At 41.1% G+C, this 23,148-nt stretch overlaps 1 pseudogene; it reads right to left on the bottom strand.

Moving 5' to 3' along the window:
- Positions 1-8,166: 8,166 nt before the first annotated feature.
- LOC134810658 (small ribosomal subunit protein eS1-like) lies at positions 8,167-18,363 on the bottom strand (annotated as a pseudogene).
- Between the last annotated feature and the right edge of the window lie 4,785 nt (positions 18,364-23,148).

Here is a 23,148-nt window from a genome sequence, read left to right as displayed (position 1 = left end):
CCCAGGGATTGGCCCATGCAGACAGGCTATCATCAGTGCCCACATACATTGCCCACAGTCCCTAGTATTGACACACCTGGTCCACCACCACTACCATTGATGCTGAAGGACAAGACTTCCTGGCATCCCCATCCTCAGCAAAGCCTCACCACAGCCTACAATAACAACTGCAGATGGCTGGGTGCGGTGGCTCACCCCTGTAATCCCAGCACTTTGTGAGGCCGAGGCAGGTAGATCACGAGGTCAGGAGTTCGAGACCAGCCTGGCCAACATGGTGAAACCCCGTCTCTACTAAAAATACAAAAACTAGCTGGGCGTGGTGGCACATGCCTGTAGTCACAGCTACTCAGGAGGCTGAGGGAGGAGAATCGCTTGAACCTGGGAGGCAGAGGTTGCGGTGAGCTGAGATTGCATCACTGCACTCCAGCCTGGTGACAGAGCTAGACACCATCTCAACCACAAACACACAAACAAAAAAACTGCAGTCTAAGCCACTGAATAACTCACAGACACCACTCATGCCAATTACAGCTGAAGAAATCATATGCAGACTATACCACTGTACCCACCCAGAATCAAAGCCAAAGTGTGATATCCAATGAACACTGTAGATACAGTTATAAGAAAAGGTCTTTCCCATATAAAAGTCAATCCATAAAATTGGAAGAAGTGACTGCTATGTCAGAGGCACAGATAGTCACATAAGGACTCAAGAAATATGAAAAAGGAAACATAACATCTCCAAAGAAGCACAATAATTCTCCAGCAAGAGATTCCAATGAAAAGAAAATCTATGAAATGCCTGAAAAAAATTCAGAATAATGATATTAAAGAAACCCAGGGAGAATAACAGAACACAAATAATGAATACAAAAAAATCAGGAAAACAATTCATGATCTGAATGAGAAATTCAACAGGGATAGACAGCATAACAAAGAACCAAACATAAATCCTGGAAGAGACAAAATCATTGAAAGAAATACAAAACATAATTGACAGCTTTAACAATAGACTAGTTCAAGCAAAACAAAGAATTTCTGAACCTGAAGACTAGTCTTTTAAAATAATCCAGTCAGACAAAAAGAAAGAAAAAAGAATGAAGCAAGGCTACATGACATATGGGACACATATGTGAACAAAAGTGAAATTCTGGGAGTTCTGAATGGAGATGAGATGGGTAAAGGCATAGAAAACCTATTTAATAAAATAATAACTGAAAACTTCCTGAAAGCTTCCAAATACAGGAAGCTCAAAGATTACCAAATAAATACAACTCAAAAAGTCTTCTCCATGGCACATTATAGTCAAATTGTCAAAAGACAAACAGAAAATGCTAAAAACAGCAAGAGAAAAGCACCAAGTCACTTATAAGAGAATCTCCATCAGGCCAACAGGGGATTTCTCAGCAGGAACCTTACAGGCTAGGAGAAAAGGGGATGTATACTACAAGTAAAAATAAATAAATAAATAAATAAATAAATAAATAAATAAATGTAAGCCAAAATTGCTATACCCAGCAAAGTTATCCTTCACAAATGAAGAAGACTGGCACAGTGGCTTACATCTGCAATTCCAGAGACTCAGAAGGCTGAGGCAGGAGGATCATCTGAGCCAGGAGTTCAAGGCTGCAGTGAGCTATAATCATGCCACTGTACTCCAGCCTGGGTGACAGAGTGAGATTCCATTGCTTTAAAAAAAAAAAAAAAAAAAAGAGAAAAAAATATTTCCCAGATAAGCAAAACACTGTTTGTGTCTTGTTTATTGTGGTCCTACAAGAAATGCTTAAGGGAGTCCTACATTGGGAAGAAAAGAACAATATCTACCATCATGAAAATACATGAAAGTATAAAACTCATGGTAGGGCAGACACACAAAGGAGAAAGGATTCAAACGTCACCACTAAAGAAAACCACAAAACGGCAACAATAAATAATGAGAGAAAAAAGGAACAAAGTTGTATTAGTCTGTTTTCACACTGCTGATAAAGACATACCTGACTGAGACTGGGAAACTTACAAAAGAAAGAGGTTTAATGGAGTTACATTTCCACATAGCTGAGGAAGCCTCACAATCATGTTGGAAGGCAAGAAAAAGCAAGTCATGTCTCTCATGGATGGCAGCAGGCAAAGAGAGAGCTTCTGCAGGAAAACTACCCTTTTTAAAACCATCAGACCTTGTGAGACGTATTCACTATCATGAGAACAGCACGGGAAAGACCTGCCCCCATGACTCAATTACTTCCCATCAGGTCCCTCCCACAACATGTGGGAATTCCAGATGAGATTTGGGTGGGGACACAACCAAACCATATTATTCTGCCCCTGGCCCTTCCCAAATCTCATTTCAAAACCAATTATGCCTTCCCAGCAGTCCCCCAAACTCTTAACTAAGTTCAGCATTAACTCAAAAGTCCACAGTCCAAAGTCTCATGTGAGACAAGGCAAATCCCTTCCGCCTATGAGCATGTAAAATCAAAAACAAGTTAATTACTTCCTAGATATGATGGGGGTATAGGCATTGGGTAAACACAGTCATTCCAATTGGGAGAAAATTGCCAAAACAAAGGGGCTACAGGCGCCATGCAAGCCCAAAATCCAGTGAGGCAGTCAAATCTCAAAGCTCCAAAATGATCTCCTTTGACTCCATGTCTCACATGCAGGTCATGCTGACGTAAGAGGTGGGCTCCCATGGCCTTGGGAGAAAAAAGGCCACAGCTCCACTCCTGAGGCTTTGTGGGTATAAACCCCCTCCTGGCTCCTTTCATGGGTTGGCATTGTCTGCAGCTTTTCCAGGCACACAGTGCAAGCTGTCAGTGAATCCACCATTCTGGGGTCTGGAGGATGGTGGCCCTCTTCTCACAGCTCCACTGGGTGGTGCCACAGTAGAGACTCTATGTGGGGGCTCCGACCCCACGTTTCCATTCTGCACTGCCCTAGTACAGGTCCTCCATGAGTGCCTTGCCCCTGCAGCAAACTTCTGCCTGGACATCTAGGCATTTCCATACACCTTCTGAAGTCTAGGCAGCAGTTCCCAAACCTCGATTTTTGACTTCTGTGCACCCATAGGCTCAACACAATGTGGAAGCTGCTAAGGCTTGGGGCTTGCACCCTCTGACGCTACACCCCACGTTGTACCTTGGCTCCTTTTAGCTGCAGCTGGAGTGGCTAGGACTCAGGCACCCGAGGCTGTTCACAGCAAGGGGGCCCTGGGCCCAGCCCACAAAACCATCTTTTCTTCCCAGGCCTCTGGGCCTTTGATGGGAGGGGCTGCCATGAAGACCTGTGACATGCCCTGGAGACATTTTCCCCATTGTCTTGGGGATTCACATTTGACTCCTTCTTACTTAAACAAACTTCCGCAGCCAGATCAAATTTTTCTTGAGAAAATGAGATTTTCTTTTCTATTGCATTGTCAGGCGCAAATCTTCCAAACTTTTATGATCTGCTTCCCTTATAAAACTGAGTGCCTTTGACAGTACCCTAGTCATCTCTTGAATGCTTTGCTGCTTAGAAATTTCTTCTACCGGATACCCTAAATCATCTCTCTCAAGTTCAAAATTCCACAAATCTCTACAGCAGAGGCAAAATGCCACCTGTCTCTTTGCTAAAACATAACAGGAGTCACCTTTGTGCCAGTTCCCAGCAAGTTCCTCATTTCCATCTGAGACAACCTCAGCCTAGACTTTATTGTCTATATAACCGTCAGCATTTTGGGCAAGTCTCTAGGAAATCTCTTCCAAATTTTCCCATATTTTCCTGTCTCCTTCTGAGCCCTCCAACCTCTGCCTGTTTCCCAGTTCCAAAGTCACTTCCACATATTCAGGTATCTTTTAGCAACAACAACCCACTTCTGGTATCAATTTACTGTATTAGTCCATTTTCACACAGCTGATAAAGACACATACAAGACTGGGAAATTTACAAAAGAAAGAGGTTTAATGGACTTACACTTCTACATTGCTGGGGAGGCTTCTAAATCGTTGCGGAAGTCAAGGAGAGATAAGTCACATCTTACAGGGATGGCAGCAGGCAAAGAGAGGAGCTTCAGCAGGGAAACTCCTCCTTTTAAAACCATCAGATCTCATGAGACTTACTCACTATCAAAAGAATAGCATGGAAAATACCTGCCCCCATGATTCAACTACTTCCCACTGGGTCCCTCCCACAACACATGGGAATTCAAGATGAGATCTGAGTGGGGACACAGCCAAACCAAATCAAAAGGATATACAAAATAACCAGAAAACAATGAACAAAATGACAGGAATGAGTCCTCACCTATCAATAATAACTTTGAATATGGGTTAAGTTACCTACCTAAAAGATAGAGACAGGCTTAATTGATAAAAAATGACCCAACAACGTCTACAAGAAACTCACTTCATTTGTAAAGACACACACAGACTGAAAGTGAAGGGATTGAAAAAGATATGCCACACAAACAGAAATCAAAAGTAATCAGGAGTAGCTAAACTTGCATCAGATAAAACAGACTTTAAGTCAAAAATAGTAAAAAGGACAAAGAAGGTCATTATAACAATTCTAAATATGCATGCAACCAACACAAGTGCATGCAGACACACATAGCAAATATTATTAAATCTACAGGGAGAGATAGAGTCCAATACAATGATAGTTGAGAACTTCAATATCCTACTGTCAGCATTGGACAGTTCATCTAGACATAAAATCAACAAAGAAAAGTTAGATTTAAGCTGCACTTTAGATTAAATGGACCTAACAGATATTTTCAGAATATTTCATCCAGCAGCAGAATACACAATCATCTCATCAACACATGGAACATTCTCCAGGATAGACCATATGTTAGGACACAAAACAAGGCTCAACAAAATTTTAAAAATTAAAATCATATCAAGTATCTTCTCAGACCACAACAGAATAAAACTTGAAATCAATAACAAGAAGAAATTTGGAAACTGTACAAATACATGGACATTAAATGTGCTATTGAATGATCATTGGGTCAATGAAGAAATTAAGATGGAAATCAAAAAAAAATTTTTTAAACAGAAAATTGAAACACATCATGCAAAACCTATGGGATACAGCAAAAGCAGTACTAGGAGGAAAGTTTATAGCAATAAATGCCTACACCAAAAAAGGAGAAAGATCTCAAATAAACAACCTAATAATACACCTCAAGGAACTCAAAAAGCAAGAAAAAACCAAACACACAATTAGTAGAAAGAAAAAAATAATAACAGCAGAACCAAATGCAACAGAGACAAAAAAGAAATGCAAAGAATCAACAAGATAAAAGTTGGTTTTTTGAAAAGTTAAACAAAATTGATAAACCACTAGTGAGGCTAACCAAAAAAAAAAAAAAAAAAAAAAAAAGAAAGTAGACCCAAATAAATACAATCAGAAATGAAAAAGGAGACATTGTAACTGTTACCAAAGAAATAAAAAGAATCATTAGAGGCTATTATGAACAATCATATGCTAACAAATTGGAAAACCTAGAGGAAAGGGATAAATTCCCAGGCATACACAGCCTACCAAGATTGAACTAGGAAGAAACAGAAAAATGTGAACTGACCCAAAATGAATAGCAGGTTTGAATCAGTAACAAAAAGTCTCCCAAAAGAGAAAATCCCTAGACTAGGCTTTTATGCTGATTTCTACCCAATTTATAAAGAAAAACAAACACCAATTCTTCTCAAACTATTCCCAAAAATTGAAGAGGAAGGAATTCTTCCTAACTCATTGTATAAGGCCAGCATTACCCTGATATCCAATCAAGACAAGGACACAACAAAAGGAGAAAACTACAGACCAATATTCCTAATGAACACAGATGGTAAAATTCTCAGCATAATACTACCAAGCCAAATCTAATGATGAATGTAAAAGATAATATACCATGATCAAGTGGGATTTATCCCAGGAATACAAAGATGGCTCAACATACACAAATCAATACATGTGATACATCACATCGACAAGATGAGAGGCAAAAACTATCTGATCATCTCAGCAGATGCAGAAAAATCACTCAGTAAAACTTACCATTCCTTCATGATGAAAACGCTCAACAAATTACGCATAGAAGGAACACTTAAACCTAAGAAAAGGCGTATATGACAAATCTACAGCTAACATCCTACTCACTGGGAAAAAATTGAATAGCCTTTCCTCTAAGAACTGGAACAAGGGAAGGATGCCCACTTTCACCACTCTTATTCAATACAGTATGGGACATCCAAGCCAGAGTGATCAGACAAGATAAAGAAATAAAAGGCATCCAAATGGACAAAAGGAAGTCCAATTGTCTCACTTTGCAAATGACATAATCTTATACCTGTAAACAGAAAAACCTAAAGACTCTACCAAAAAACTCTTAAAATAAATTAGGCTGGGCATGGTAGCTCATGCCTGTAATCCCAGCACTTTGGGAGGCCAAGGTGGATGGATCACCTGAGGTTGGGGGTTTGAGACCAGCCTGGCCAACATGGTGAAACCCTGTCTCTACCAAAAATACAATTAGCCAGGCATGGTGGTAGGTGCCTGTAATCCCAGCTACTTGGGAGGCTGAAGCAGGAGAATCGCTTGAACCTGAGAGGTGGAGGTTGCAGTGAACCAGGATTGCACCACTGCACTCCAGCCTGGAAAACAGAGTGAGACTCTCAAAAAATAAAAAATAAAAAACATTTTTAAAAACGGATGTATAATTCAGTAAAGCTTCAGGACACAAAATCAACATACAAAAATCAGTAATGTTTCCATATACCAGTAACAAACTAGCTAAAATAGAAATCAAGGAAGAAATTCTATTTACGATAGCTACAAAAATAAAATACCTAGGAATAAACTTAACCAAGGATGAGGAAAAAAAAAAAAACGAAAAAAACCTCTACAATGAAAACCACAAAACACTGATAAAATAAATTGAGAAGGACACAAACAAATGGAAAGGCATCTTATGCTCGTGGGTTGGAATAACTAATACTGTTAAAATGACCATACTACCCGAAGCAATCTAGAGATTCAGTATAATCCCTATCAGTTATATTCTTCACAGAAACAGGAAAAAAAAAAAACCTCTGAAATTCATATGGAACCACAGAAGACCCCAAATAGCCAGAGCAATACTGAGCAAAAAGAACAAAGCTAGAAGCCTCACACTACCTGATTTAAAAATATACTGCAAAGAGGCCGGGCGAGGTGGCTCAAGCCTATATCCCAGCACTTTGGGAGGCCAAGGCGGGTGGATCACAAGGTCAGGAGAACGAGACCATCCTGGCTAACACGGTGAAACCCCGTCTCTAATAAAAAAAAAAAAAAAAAAAAAAAAAAATTAGCCAGGCGTGGTGGCGGGCATCTGTAGTCCCAGCAGCTACTCGGGAGGCTGAGGCAGGAGAATGGCATGAACCCGGGAGGAAGAGCTAGCAGTGAGCAGAGATCACGCCACTGCACTCCAGCCTGGGCGACAGAGCAAGACTCCATCTCAAAAAGAAAAAAAAAACAACATATATATATGTGTATATATGTATATATGTATGTTATACGTATATATGTATGTATATACGTATATATGTATGTATATACGTATATATGTATACATACGTATATATGTATGTATATACGTATATATGTATATATGTGTATATATGTATATATGTATATATACACGTATATATGTATATATGCACATATATGTATATATACACGTATATATGTATATATACGTGTATATATATAAGTATATGTGTGTGTGTGTATATATATATGTATATATATATACATATATATATATTACAAAGCTATAGTAACCAAAACAGTGTATATTGGTATTAAAACAGACACAAAAACAAAGGAAACAGACTAAAGAATCCAGAAATGAATCCACATATTTACAGCTAACTGATTTTCAAGAAAGCTGTCAAGAACATGCATTGAATAAAGGACACCCTCTTCATTAAATGGTGCCAGGAAAACTAGATATCCAAACACAGAAGAATAAAACTATACCCTTGTCTCTCATCACTTACAAAAATAAACTCAAAATCAATTAAAGACTTAAATGTAACAGCCACAACTATAAAACTACTAGAAATAAACACAGGAGAAACGCTTGAGAACAAAGATTGTATGGCTAACACTTAAAAAGTACAAGCAACAAAACAGACAAATGGGATTAAACTAAATACCTTCTGCATATCAAATAAAACAATCAACAGAGTGAAAAGACAACACCCCTCCCTTACACCATACACAAAAATTAACTCAAGATGGCCTACAGACTTAAATGTAAAACTCATAACTATAAAAACGCTGAAGACAACCTAGGCAATACCACCCGGTACATAGTGATGGGCAAAGAGTTCATGGTGAAGATGCCAAACGCAATTGCCACAAAAGCAAAACTTGACAACTGGGATCTAATTAAATGAAAGAGCTTCTGCACAGCAAAAGAAACTATGAAAAAATAAACAGACATTTCTCAAAAGAAAATCTACAAATCACCAAGTTTATGAAAAAATATTCAACATCACTAATCATCACGGAAATGCAAATCAAAACCACAATGAGATATCATCTCACACTTGTTAGAATGGGTATTAAAAACACAAAGCACAACAATTGCTGGTAAGCATGTGAAGAAGAGAAAATTATTGTATATTGTTGGTGGGAATGTAAATTGGTACAGCCATTACGAAAAAAAGTACAGAGATTCCTCAAAAAACTAAGAACAGATCTACCATATGATCCAGCAATCCCACTCCTGGGTATATATCCAAAAAAAGATATCAGTGTATCAACGGGATACCTGTACCCCCATATTTACTGCAGCACTATTTACAATAGCCAAGATATGGAATCAATCTAAATGTCAATCAATGGATGGATGGATAAAGAAAATAGGAATATACACACAATAGAATAGTATTTAGCCATAAGAAAGAATGAAATCCTGTCATTTTCATCTAAATGGATGGAACTAAAGGTCATAACGTCAGGTGAACTAGGCCATGCACAGAAAGAAAACTATTGCATGTTCTCACTTATATGAGCAGCTTATGCTCCTGGAAATCAAAGCGGGGCCATGTTTCAGGTCAGTAGGGTCAGGGATAGAGACCACAGTTATGGACTTGTGTGCCCTGGAGCTCTATAAAATTGATATCATGGAGATAAAGAGTAGAATGATAGTTACCAGAGGGTGGGAATAGGAGGGGTTTGAAAAGAGGTTGATTAATAGGTATAAAAATATATAATAGAAGGAATGAGATCTAGTGTTTATTATCACAGAAAGTGACTACAACAATTTATTGTATATTTCTTTTTTTTAATTTCAATAGTTTTTAGGGAACAGGTGGTATTTGGTTACATGGATAAGTCCCTTAGGGGTGATCTCTGAAATTTTGGCATACCCATCAGCAAAGCCGTTTACCCAATGTATAGTCTTTTATCTCTCACCCCCTCCCACCTTCCCCCTGAGCCCCCAAAGTCCACTGTTTCATTCTTGTGCCTTCGCATCATCATAGCTTAGCTCCCACTTACGAGTGAGAACATGCAATGTTTGGTTTTCCATTCCTGAGTTACTTCATTTGAAATAATGGTCTCCAACTCCATCCAGGTTGTTATGAATGCCATTATTTTATTCCTTTTTAAGGCTAAGTAGTATTCTATGGTATACATATATATAACACATTTTCTTTATCCACAAATTGATTGATGGGCATTTTGGGCTGGTTCTATAGTTTTGCAACTGTGAATTCTGCTGCTGTAAACATGTGTGCAAAAGTATCTTTTTCATACATTGACTTCTTTTCCACTGGGTAGATACCTAATAGTGGGATTGCTGGACCAAAAGGTAGATGTACTTCTAGTTCTTTAAGGAATCTCCATATTGTTTTCCATAGTGCTGGTACTAGCTTACATTCCCACCATCAGTGTAAAAGCGTTGTCTTTCACCACATCCATGCCAACATCAATTTTTGTTTTTTTTGTTTTGTTTTGTTTTGTCTTTTGTTTTTTGTTCTTTTGAGATGGAGTCTCACTCTGTCACCCAGGCTGGAGTACAATGGTGCTATATCAGCTCACTGCAACCTCTGCCTCCCGGGTTCAGGCAATTCTCCTGTCTCAGCCTCCTGAGTAGCTGGGATTACAGGCAACTGCCACCATGCCCGGCTAATTTTTATATTTTCAGTAGAGACTGGGTTTCACCATGTTGGTCAGGCTGGTCTCAAACTCCTGACCTCGTGATCCGCCCACCTTGGCCTCCCAAAGTGCTAGGATTACAGGCGTGAGCCACCGCGCCCGGCCCTCTTTTTGTTTATTTTACACGTGGTATTGCATTGTGGTTTTGATTTGCATTTCCCTGGTAATTAGTGATGTTGAGCATTTTTTCATATGTTTGTTGGCCATTTGTATATCTTCTTTTGAGAATTGTCTATTCATGTCCTTGGCACATTTTTTGATGAGATTATTTTTTTCTTGCTGATTAGAGTTCTCTGTAGATTCTGGACATTAGTCCTTTGTCAAATGCAGTTTGTGAAAATTTTCTCCCACTCTGTGGGTGATCTGTTTACTCTGCTGATTATTTCCTATGCTGTGCAGGAGGCTTTTAGTTTAATTAAGTCCCATCTGTTTATCTTTGTTCCTGTTGTATTTGCTTTTGGGTTCTTGGTCATTAACTCTTTGCCTAAGCCAATGTGTAGAAGCATTTTCCAATGTTATCTTCTAGAATTTTTATGGTTTCAGACCTTAGATTTAAGTCTTTGATCCATCTTGTGTTGATTTTTGTATAAGGTGAGAGATAAGGATCCAGTTTTATTCTTCTACATGTGGCTTGCCAATTATCCCAGCACTATTTGTTGTATAGGGTGTACTTTTCTTACTTTGTTTTTGTTTACTTTGTCGAAGATCAGTTGGCTGTTGAGTATTTGGCTTTATTTCTAGGTTCTCTACTCTGTCCCATTGGTCATGTGCCTATTTTTATACCAGCACCATGCTGTTTTGGTGACTATAGCTTTGTAATATAGTTTGAAGTTGGGTAATGTGATGCCTCTAGATTGGTTCTTTTTGCTTAGTTTTGCTTTGGCTTTGCAGACTCTTTTTTAGTTCCAAATGAATTTTGGCATTTTTTTTTTTTCTAGTTCTATAAAGAATGATGATGGTATATTGATAGGAACTGCATTGAATTTGTAGACTGCTTTTGACAGTATGGTCATTTTCACAATATTGAGTCTACCCATCCATGAGCATGGAATGTGTTTCCATTTGCTTGTGTCATCTATGATGTCTTTCAACAGTGTTTTGTAGTTTTCCTTGTAGGGGTCTTTCACCTCCTTGGTTAGGTATATTCCTAAGTATTTTATTTTTGCAGCTATTATAAAAGGGTTTAATTTGAATCTCAGCCTGGTAGATGTTGGTGTATAGCACTGCTACTGATATGTGTACATAGATTTTGTATCCTGATAAATAGATTTATTGTGTATTTCTAAATAGCAGTAAGATTTGAAATATTCCCAACACAAAGAAATGATCAATGTTTGAGGTGATTAATATCCTAAAGACCCTGATTTGATCATTATACATTGCATGCATGTACCAGAATCTCACATGGACCCCATAAATGTGTACAATTATTCTCTATCAAAAACTTTTTTTAAGAAACATGCAGGAATACACTGTACCTCTTCCTTACTGTGTCTGGATATTGTCACATGAGGACTTGACATGCGGATTGTGGCACCCTCTGTGACCAAGAGCAGAAGACAACAGCAGCATAGAAACCTCAAATGAAAAACCTAACATCTCAAGCTACTAATTTAGCCAACCTTGGCATCAGCTATCTCTGGTCTTAGTACATGAGGTGATAAGCCCCCACTGTTCAAGTTGGGTGTCCATCAATTGCTGCAGAATAGAAGTTAATGAGGCTTCCTCCTCCTGGATCCCCTACTCGACCCTGACATGCCCATTCAGTCACAGGCAGAAAGGGAAGCACAGGGTAAGGAGACCTGGCTGACTGTGCCAGACGCAAATCTTACCTGTCCTGCTTAGAAAACTCAAAGCTCAATTGGTTAAACAAAAAAAGGAAAAAGACAATAAGGAGTATAGCACTCCCCAGATGCAACTTAATCTAACACTCTATACTTTAGATTTTCTGGACATACATAGAAATCAGACCACTACTTCTGCAGAACATTTTACTGGTAAAAAGAAAAGCCCACATGAGGGAAAACTGATTTGGTGGAAAGACAACAAAAACAAAACATGGGAAATCGGTAAGGTGATAACATGGGGGAGAGGTTTTGCTTGTGTTTCACCCGGAGAAAATCAGCTTCCTGTTTGGATACCCACTAGACATTTGAAGTTCTACAATGAACCCATCAGAGATGCAAATGAAAGTGCCTCTACAGAGACAGAAAATCCGCAATCGAGCATCATCGACTCGCAGGGTGAACAAAATGGTGATATCAGAACAGATGAAGTTACAATCCACCAAGGAAACGGCACATGTGGAGAGCCAGAGAGAGGAAGGGAAAGAAAAAGAGACAGAGATCAGAGAGAAACACAGAAAGTGAGACTGGGGAGAGAGATAGTGTAAAAGAGAGAGAGAGAGAGACCGTAAGAGAAGGGAGACAAAGAGATAAAAGGTGCGAGTGAGCAGGTGAGGAGAAAGACTGAAAACTAGGAGAAACAGCAACTAAGACACAAAGGAGGTGGGAGACTGCCTGGGTGCCGCAGCACCCACACCGTCCTCTTGCCCCCGTCACTTGGGTTAAAACCACCGGAAATTCCACTATTGCAAATTTTGTATTAATCCTTGTATGTCTGTACTTTCTATTTTTAGTCTACAGGTGTATTCAGCAGCTCCAGAGAGACAGCGACCAGCGAGAAGGGGCCATGATGATGGTGGTGGTTTTGTCAAAACGAAAATGGGGATATGTAGGGAAAAGAAAGAGAGATCAGACTGTTACTGTGTCTACATAGAAAGGGAAGACATAAGAGACTCCATTTTGAAAAAGACCTGTACTTTAAACAATTGCTTTGCTGAGATGTTGTTAATCTGTAGCTTTGCCCCAGCCACTTTGCCCCAACCACTTTGACCCAATCTGGAGCTCACAAAAACATGTGTTGTATGAAATCAAGGTTTAAGGCATGTAGGGCTGTGCAGGACGTGCCTTGTTAACCAAATGTTTGCAAGCAGTATACTTAGTAAAAGTCATCACCATTCTCTCGTCTCAATAAACCAGGGGCACAATGCACTGTGGAAAGCCGCAGGGACCTCTGCCCTTGAAAGCTGGGTATTGTCCAAAGTTTCTCCCCATGTGATAGTCTGAAATATGGCCTCGTGGGATGAGGAAGACCTGACGGTACCCCAGCGCGACACCCATAAAAGGTCTGTGCTGAGGTGGATTAGTCAAAGAGGAAAGACTCTTGCAGTTGAGATAGAGGAAGGCCACTGTCTCCTGACTGCCCCTGGGAACTGAATGTCTCGGTATAAAACACGATTGTACATTTGTTCAATTCTGAGATGGGAGAAAAACCGCCCTATTGTGGGAGGTGAGACATGTTTACAGCAATGCTGCCTTGTTATTCTTTACTCCACTGAGATGTTTGAGTGGAGAGAAACATAAATCTGGCTTACATGCACGTCCAGTCATAGTACCTTCCCTTGAACTTCATTATGACATAGATTCTATTGCTCACATGTTTGTTGCTGACCTTCTCCTTATTATCACCCTGCCCTCCTACTACATTCCTTTTTGCTGAAATAATGAAGATAATAATCAATAAAAAACTGGGGGAACTCAGAGGCCGGTGCCAGTGCAGGTCCTTAGTATGCTAAGCGCCGGTCCCCTGGGCCCACTGTTGTTTCTCTATACTTTGTCTCTGTGTCTGATTTCTTTTCTGTCTCTCATCCCACCCGACAAGAAATACCCACAGGTGTGGAGGGGCAGGCCACCCCTTCAGTATGAGATTAGAGGCATGAATAACCCCACCTGGCCGCCTAACTCACTCTTGAAAGGCCAGAAGTGATGCTGGAACTTTCTTCCTCTGTGGGTTAAAAAGGGAAAAGTAGGGAGAACACAAGGCATGAGAGATGCAGCGATGGATATGTCTATATGGAGCTTCTGTCTGCATCCAGTCGAAAAATGCATCTCTAGGCACCAGGTTTAAGAGCGAAAACCTGGAGTCTTGTCTGTTAGCATTCTCCTTCCCCACAAACCAGAGAGGGAATCCATTTGCTCTAGCACACCCGGATGTAGGAAATGTCACATTCCTATTTCTGTAACTTCAGTTAAATCAGCTCTGAGTCCCTGGATGCCTGGCAGGTGGAGAATTCAATCTTGTCGTTACCAGCATTCCTTTTCCTTCTCCATGGGCTTATGTAAGAATTCTGGGCTTACACACTGTTGGAAAGCCAAGTAGGAACTACATCCCCCGAACTCTTCATTCTTCCAGCTGCTCATGATCCATCAACCTTCTTTGGGCCACCTGCTATAGCAAGACCCTCCTCACAGCATCATTCCACTGACCCACAGGCTCAGCCCCAAGGACCCTCACTAGAACAGGTCTCCACTATGCATAGGAACTCACAAAAACCTTCTCTTCATCTTGGCTTCCTCTGATATCCAGCCACTCCCCCACTTCTCATCTTAAACACAGATGGCAGCTCCTTCCCATCGTTCCAAAACTGAGGGATTGTCCAACCAAATTCTCTGCAGACACCAAAGCTTCACCCGTCCTCTTCAGGGAGGTGATGCAAGGGCATCTGATATCTTTGGAAGCCCAATTCTGGCCTCTCTTTGGGGTGGGCTGAGAGTGGGAACTAGACTCTCTTTTCCAAATGCCATGTTTATCTTGTTCATCATTACATTATCTCCAATGCCTGGCACATAGTAGGCACTACAGACTGACACATAGTAGGTGCTATTAGTGTCTGTATAATGGGCCTCTTGAGGTTGAAGCTATTAGCAGAAACCTGCCAAGCAAAAAGATGGAAAACCAACCACCAAAAAAAAAAAAAAAAGAAAAGAAAAGAAAAGAAAACAATCGTGGCTTTGAGCTCTAAACACACAAGGCACCAGCCCAAGTTTGGGCAATTTTAATACAACAGCCATTTTGCCTCCAAACAAACTGGCACTGGAAACCTCCCTCTGCCTCTTAAAGAGAACCAGTTTCCCTTTCTCTAAGTGGGCAGCATTTCTCCCCGGTGGCAGTACCCAGCCCACTGCCACCAGCAAACGACTGCAGCCAGGAGCAAAGAGCTTGATAGTTTGAAGAATACATCTTATAGGGAAAAACAAAGTAACATCCACATAAATCTGGAACTACCACCACTTTCCAGAGGCCGAATCCCATTTGTAAATTCTCTTGCGTGTCAAGCACCTTGCAGTCAGCTCAACTACACACTTTTGGGATTCATTGCAGAGAAGAGTGAAGGTTATCTGCAAAATAAAGGAACCACGGCTCAGAATTCCCAGAGCAATCCATGACAGAGGAGGTGAGTAGAAAAGGGAAGGGTGAAGTCAAAGGAGAGAAGTCAATGAGTTGGCCAACACCAAGCAAGGATCATGGGACCCTCTCCACGGCCCCACATCTCAAATGAAGTCAACAAAACCCATCAATGCTTGGTGTAAGTGTTGTATGCTCTTGGAAATGAAAGCAGGGGCCACATTTCAGGTCAGTAGGGTCGGGGGTAGAGGCAGCAGTCATGGACTTGTGGGCCCTGGAGGATGGGATGATTCTGAGACATTGAATCCCTACACTGATCTCAGTAGAAATCTCAGGTAGGGCTTCAACATTCGTGGACAAAGGACTCTGTGGGCCTGAGAGCAACAGCCTTGGTGCATGTCCAAGCTCCATCAATCCCAACTGGGGCTTTGAACAAGTTATTTTTTTAACTAACGTTATTTTAATTGACAAATCAGAATTGTACCCATGTATGTGATGTTTTGGTACGTGTATACAATGTGGGATGATTAAATCAAACTAATGAACACGTCCATCCCCTAATTTACCGACAATTTTCATGATGCGACATTTGAAATGTGCCCACTTAGTTGTTTTGAAAGATACATTATTATTGACTATAGTCACGCTGCTGTGCTATAGATTTCAAAACATATAATCCAGCAACCCAACTTCTGGATATAGACCAAAAAAAAAAAAAAATCAAAATCAATATGTCGAAGGGATCCCTACATTCCTGTGTTCACTGCAGCTCTATTCACAATACCCAAGATATAGAATCAACCTAAGTGTCCATCAGTGGATGAAAGGGTAAAGCAAATGTACTATATACACACAACGGAATACTGTTAACCCTTAAAAAAGAAAGAAATCCTGTCATTTTCAACAACACAGATGAATCTGAAAGACATTGTGTTAAGTGAAATAAGCCAGGCACAGAAAGACAGATACTGCATGGTTTTACTTATATGTGGAATCTAAAGAAGTTGAACTCACAGAAATAGAGAGTAGGACAGTGGTTATCAGGGGCTGGGGTGAAGGAAAGGGAGGGGATGGGAGTCACTGGTCAAAGGGTACGAAGTTTCCAATAGGAAGAATAAGTTTTAAACAAGCTAAACTCCTCTGAAAGCTCAGTTCCTCATCTGTAGAGCACGGATACATCATTAACCTTCTAAGGATGTTGCTGTGAGAGTAAGAGATGATGTTCAGCACAATACCTAACGCACAGTCAGGTCTCCTTAAGCTTGAACCTGCATCGCCATGACCTCTACATCTCAGGACAGAAAGGCTCACAGCCAGTGTCTCAGTTCCCAATGAAAAGTGGATCCCAGACCAGGCTGAATAGCAGGATCCCTAGGGGATATCCCACCCTACTGAGTCAGAATCACCAGAGGTAGAACCTGGGTATGTATGTATGTGTATGTGTATGTGTATGTGTGTGTGTGTGTGTGTGTGTGTGTACAAGAGACAGGGTCCCGCTCTGCAGTCCAGGCTGGAGTGCAGTGTCACAATCATAGTTCACTGCAGCCTCAAATTACTACTGGCCTCAATCCATCCTCCCGTCTCAGCCTTCAGAGTAGCTGAGACTACAGGCGCATGCCACCAAGCCCGGATACTTTTTTTTTTCTTCCTTTTGGAGAGAGTCTCACTCTGTTGCCCAGGCTGGAGTGCAATGGTGCAATCTTGGCTCACTGCAACCTCTGTCTCCCGGGTTCAAGTGATTCTCATGCCTCAGCCTCCTGAGTAGCTAGGATTACAGGCATACACAACCACACCAGCCTAATTTTGCTCTTTCATTGTTGTTTCTTGTTTGTTTTTCACAAATAGGACTTCTTATTTGCTACTGTTTTAAGTCTGAACTTTAAACGGATTCTTGGACTGGTGGTTCATATCCATCAGCTCATTCAACTTTAGCATGTGTGTGTCTCGTCCCTAGTGGGTTTTCCAGAACTACTACCGTCACCACGAAGCTCCATGCCTTTCAAATCCATGGTTCTCCAGCATTTTTACTTTTCTAATGAAGACATCATGGAGAGGATAGATTAGCAAGCCTTTTCTATAACTTTTCCAATGTTGTCTGGAATCAATTTATTGACCACTTCTTTCAAGTCATTTGTCTGCACCTCTCAGGTCATGATTTCCATCATCTTCTTCTGGATTTGGCAGACTGCTGTTGCTGAGCATAAGAGGTCTTCAGTATCTGATTGTTGTGTTTTTTAGTAAAACCAACACAAAACAGAAGAAAGAAGTAACCATCGGTAGTCTTGACATCAACATGAGCTTCAATCATTGTTGAACGTTTTTCAACCTTGGAACATATTTTGTCACAGGTAAGACCCATGGCATTGAAGTTAGTCAGGCAGCTTTTGCCCTGAACATCTTCAGTAATCAGCTTGAATTTTCTAAATGCAACTTCATCATTCTGCAAATCAGCAAGACTCACTTCAAACAGAAGACCCTTCAAACCATCAGATGCAATTTGGGTTCCTTGGGTCCTGGCGACCAAGTCTTTCCAGTATTTCTTATATTGAACATAGCAGGTGCTTTCACATCATACTGATCTTTCTTAGAGAATGGACCAACTACTTCCTTCTTAACTCCCTTTTTGCCACCTTTCATAAGCCACTTGTTCTTAACAACCGCCATGGTGCTGCTCGGAGTACCAAAAGGCTAAATTTTATATTTTTGGTAGAGATGGGATTTCAGGATGTTGGCCAAGCTGCTCTTGAACTCCTGATGTCAGGTGATCTGCCCGCCTCTGCCTCCCAAAGTGCTGGGATTACAGGTGTGAACCACTGCACCCAGCTGTTATTTATTTTTTCTTTTTTTGTACAGACAGGGTCTTGCCATGTTGCCAAGGCTGGCCTGGAACTCCTGGTCTCAAGCAATCCTCCCACCACAGCCTCCCAAAGCACTGGGATTTCAGGTGTGGGCCACCATGCCCAGCCTGGAATCTATTTTTAAAGCCAATCAAGTGTTGAATAAAATTGCAACTTGGGCTCCTTTTTCTTTGCATTTTTTACATTTCAATGGTTTTCAATATATTCAGAGATATACACAAACATTACCAGTCAATTTTAGAACATTTCATGACCTCAAAAAGAAACCTCATACCCTTTAGCTAACACCCCCATCCTCCCATGCCCCTACCAGCCCTAAGCAACCACTAATCGACTTCCTATTTCTGTAGATTTCCATCTGAATGAAATCATGTAGAATGTGATCTTTCACCTGTTTTGAAGGTTCATCCACGCTGTAGCGTATGTACTTTCCTCTTTTTTGTGATCAAATAATATTCCACCATGTGGGTAGAAAACAATAGGTGTATCTCTTCATCTGGTGATAGGCATTTGGATTAATTCTCTCTTTGGGTTATTAGGAGTGTTGCTACTGTAATTATTCATGTACAAAATTTTGTGTGGACCTGTGCTTTCATTTTTGAATACAAAAATATGGCGCATCTCCAAGGAAGACATACAAGTGGCCAACAGTCACATGAAAAGATGCTCAATGAAATTCATCATCAGGGAAACAGAAATCAAAACCACAATTAGATACCACTTCATACCCATAAGCATGGCTAGAATCGAAGATAGAGAAAATTGGCCTGGTGCAGTGGCTCATGCCTGTAATCCCAGCACTTTGGGAGACCGAGGCAGGTGGATCACCTGAGGCCAGGAGTGTGAGACCAGCCTGGCTAACATGGTGAAACCCTGTCTGTACTAAAAAAAATACAAAAATTAGCCAGGCCTGGTGGCAGGTTCCTATAATCCCAGCTACTCGGGAGGCTGAGGCAGGAGAGTAACTTGAATCTGGAGGCAGAGTTTGCAGTGAGCTGAGATTGTGCCACTGCACTCCAGCCTGGGCGACAGAGCAAGTCTTTGTCTCAAAAAAAAAAAAAAAAAAAAAACCCCAGAAAATAACAAGTGTTGGTGAGGATGCAGAGAAACTAGAACCTTCATACACAGCGGTAGGAATTAAAATGGTGTAGCCACTGTGAGAAACAGTTTAACAACTTCCCAAACAATTCTACATAGAGTTACCAAATGACCCAGCAATTGTACTCCTAGACATAGGCCCAACTTGGGCTCTTTCAATCTATGGAAAATGAAGTATGGGTACTTGGCAAGAACAAAGAGGGAGAGAGGCAGAAATACTGCCATGAGGGCACATTGATTGGTCTCTAGTACACATGGCTTCTACTGCAAATGGTCTCTAAATGACTTCATCAGTTGCTCAGAAAAAAAATCACCCTCTGCTCCAATCGTGGAGGAAGAAGTATGGATTGGACCTGGTGAGCCACGGTAAGACTGACGGCTAAACTTCATGAATGATGAGGGGATTTGCACGTATAATCTTGATTGTACATCAAATCTTGATTTTTTATTTTATCCACTGTCTTTGAAAACCTAACTCTTGACTAAGAACTGACTTTCCTGTACTTGTTGACTCTAAGTAAATTTCCAATTCCACATAGTCCAAAGATGATGTGCTGAGAAATCTCTCAAAGGAAAAATGCTAAGAATACAGGCAGAGTTATGTGACAAATTTTGCACAATTAACAGAAATTGCACTTGTGGGTATGAAGCACAAAACATTTTCATGGGTAAAGAAAAAAGTGTTCTTCATTCTAGTAGACGCTGCAGGATGAGGCCGATCTAGGTGTCTGCCCAGCCAGACCTTGGGCTCTTACCTAGTTTGTGTTAGAGTCAACTCTGAGGGAGTCTGTATTTCGGTCATCTTTTTTTTTTTTTTTTTTGACACGGAATCTTGCTCTGTCTCCCAGGCTGGAATGCAGTGGTGTGATCTCAGCTCACTGAAACATCTGCCTCCTGGGTTCAAGCGATTCTCCTGCCTCAGCTTCCCAAGTAGATGGGACTACATGTGCATGCCACCATGCCTGGCGAATTTTTGTATTTTTAGTAGAGACGTTTCATCATGTTGGCCAGGCTGTGCTCAAATTCCTGCCCTCAAGTGATCCGCCTGCCTTGGCCTCCCAAAGTGCTGGGATTACAGGCATGAGCCACCATGCCCGATCTCAGTCATCTTTTATCCTCCACGCCTGGCAAGTTCTAGACACACTGTGGTTCCATATAAGTTTGTTGAATAAACAGGAGACAGAAAGTGGGAACTCTGGAAGTAGAGAAGATTCCAGAAATTGTGCATATTTCCCAGAGACTGTGGCCCAATTCCTCAGTACTGCCAGAGTTTTCTCTATCTCAACTCAAACCTTGTGTGTGGGCCCAGGCGCAGTGGCTCACACCTGTAATCCCAACACTTTAGGAGGCTGAGGTGCACAGATCACTTGAGGCCAGGAGTTTGAGACCAGCCTAGCCAACATGGTGAAACCCCGTCTCTACTAAAAATACAAAAATTACCCAGGCATGGTGTTGTGCACATGTAGTCCCAGCTACTCAGGTGGCTGAGGCACAAGCATTGCTTGAACCCAGGAGGCGGAGGTTGCAGTGAGTCACGATTATGCCACTGTACTCTAGCCTAGGCAATAAAGCAAGACTGTCACAAAAGAAAAAAAAAAAAAAACCCTTAAGTGTGGGCCTTGTTACAGAATTAATGTTTATATGGACAATATGTACATGGGTGTATATTAAGAGCATGAGTCATCCACAAGATTTTAGCAAAGTCCATTTGGAAAGCTCAATGCTTTGGGCTTCCACTTGCTTTGCTGCCTCTGTCCTCAGAAGGAGGCTTCATCCTTCCATGTAACCAGCAAATCCTTTATGCAGAGATGTACACAACACACTCCTCTCCTTGGCTATGACACCTTGAAAGGGTCCTCTTGGTGGCCCCTGGTGCTCATTTCAGAGTAGTTCAAATTAAGGTGATCAGCTTTCATGCCAATCACTCTACAAATGACTCCTATTATGACCAATTTTTCTAAATGCTTTATTGAATTATTACTTAAAGAAATGTGCACATAGAAGAGGTCAACACAGTACTTTTCTTACAAACTGAACATACTGGCCAGACGCAGTGGCTCATGCCTGTCATCCCAGCACTTTGGGAGGCCGAGGTGAGCAGATTGCTTGAGCCCAGGAGCTTGAGACCAGCCTGGGCAACATAGTGAGACAACCCTCTCTACAAAAAATAAATAAATAAAAAATTAGGCAACTGTGGTGGCACATGCCTGTAGTCCCAGCTACTAGGGAGGGCTGAGGTGGGAGGACTGCTGGAGCCCAGGAGGCAGAGGCTGCAGTGAGCCATGACGGTGCCACTGGGCTCCAGCCTAGGTGACAGAGCAAGATCCTGCCTCAAAATCAACAACAACAACAAAAAAAACTGAACATCTCCATATTACTGACACCCAATTCAAGAAACAAAATATTACAGCCCCTTCCAGGATATTCCTGGGGTCTCTTCCATCTCTATTAACCCCTGACTACAAACAGCCTTCACCTATTTCACCTGACATTGTACTTTATGAAAGCAGCAGTTCTCAGATGGGGCTATTTTGCCCCCTGGGGACATTAGGGAATATCTGGAGACACTGGGGGTTGTGTCTACTTGGGGAGAGTTGTGTTACTGCATCCAGTGAGTCCAGGGATCCAGGGATGCCGCTCAACATCCTGAAATGCACAGGGAACCCCCACACATACAACAGAGAAATTGCTGAGCCAAAATGTCAGCAGTGTCACAGCTGACACCCTGATATACACACTATCACACAGTATCTGCTCTTTCGTGCTCAGGATCTTTTTCATTCTAATGATCTCATAGGAAACAGAAATGTCATTTAGAGGTAGGTAGAGTCCAATACAAAGAAGATCCAGAGGTTTTTTGTTTTGTTTTGTTTTGTTTTGTTTTGTTTTTTAATCAGCCTGGTGCCTTTAGAGCTAGGATTTAGTTTCCATTCTTTCTGTCTCATTTTCAAGTGATTTTTTCTTCAAATGGCATCTACTGGGCTCAAGAACCGGAGATCCCCACAAAGCTGAGATTCACATGGGAATTTTGTACACACCCACACAGGTATACACTGCCATTTACTTGCAGACATCCACCCACAGATACACACATCCGGAGACCAAGACAGAACGCAAACTCCACCATAAAAGCACGGTTCCCCAAACAGGAGAAAAGCACCATTCACTCCAGGGAGGTACCTATTTGTTTAATTCAGCCTCCGATAGTCAGGCTGTTGCCAAGCCCAGCTCTGAAAGTCTTCCCCTCTAGGAAAGAGAGATGGATTTTTTCTTTACTCAAGAATATAGATTAAAAAAACAAACACTTCTGCATCTCAAAGCAGTCTCTACCTCCTGAGCTACACATATTCATCAGCATTTTATTGTCAATTTTCTTTTATTTGAATTGGAGAAAAATATAACTTAGTTATGTTCTTACTGACAGTTTGGAATCAGTTACACTAAATCCAATTCTCTGGGTTCTCATGATTAAGTTGTTTAATTTGGGGGACAACAAAGCAAAAGTATTGGTCGTGTTTTAATTTAATTAGTACAGGATATATCTAAGGGGTTGCAGTATCACTGTAGCAAGAAGCTCATTCTGCAGTAAAAGGGGGGGTTCTGCCACTAGGATTGAGTGAGGGTGGTTCATGGCTGCACCGTTTCATCAATGTCTCTTCAAGAGTCCATGGAATGTGGAATGGGAAAGACTGAAATAGTGCAAGTCTTGGCTAAGCTTCTATTAAGGGGTGTTAGGGGCTGATAAAATAACCTGGTCTTT

This window comes from Pan troglodytes, chromosome 7, assembly GCF_028858775.2.
Source record: "Pan troglodytes isolate AG18354 chromosome 7, NHGRI_mPanTro3-v2.0_pri, whole genome shotgun sequence".
Lineage (NCBI taxonomy): Eukaryota > Metazoa > Chordata > Mammalia > Primates > Hominidae > Pan > Pan troglodytes.
The sequence above is the reverse complement of the archived record's forward strand: the minus strand, read 5'-3'. Positions and strand labels throughout refer to the sequence as shown.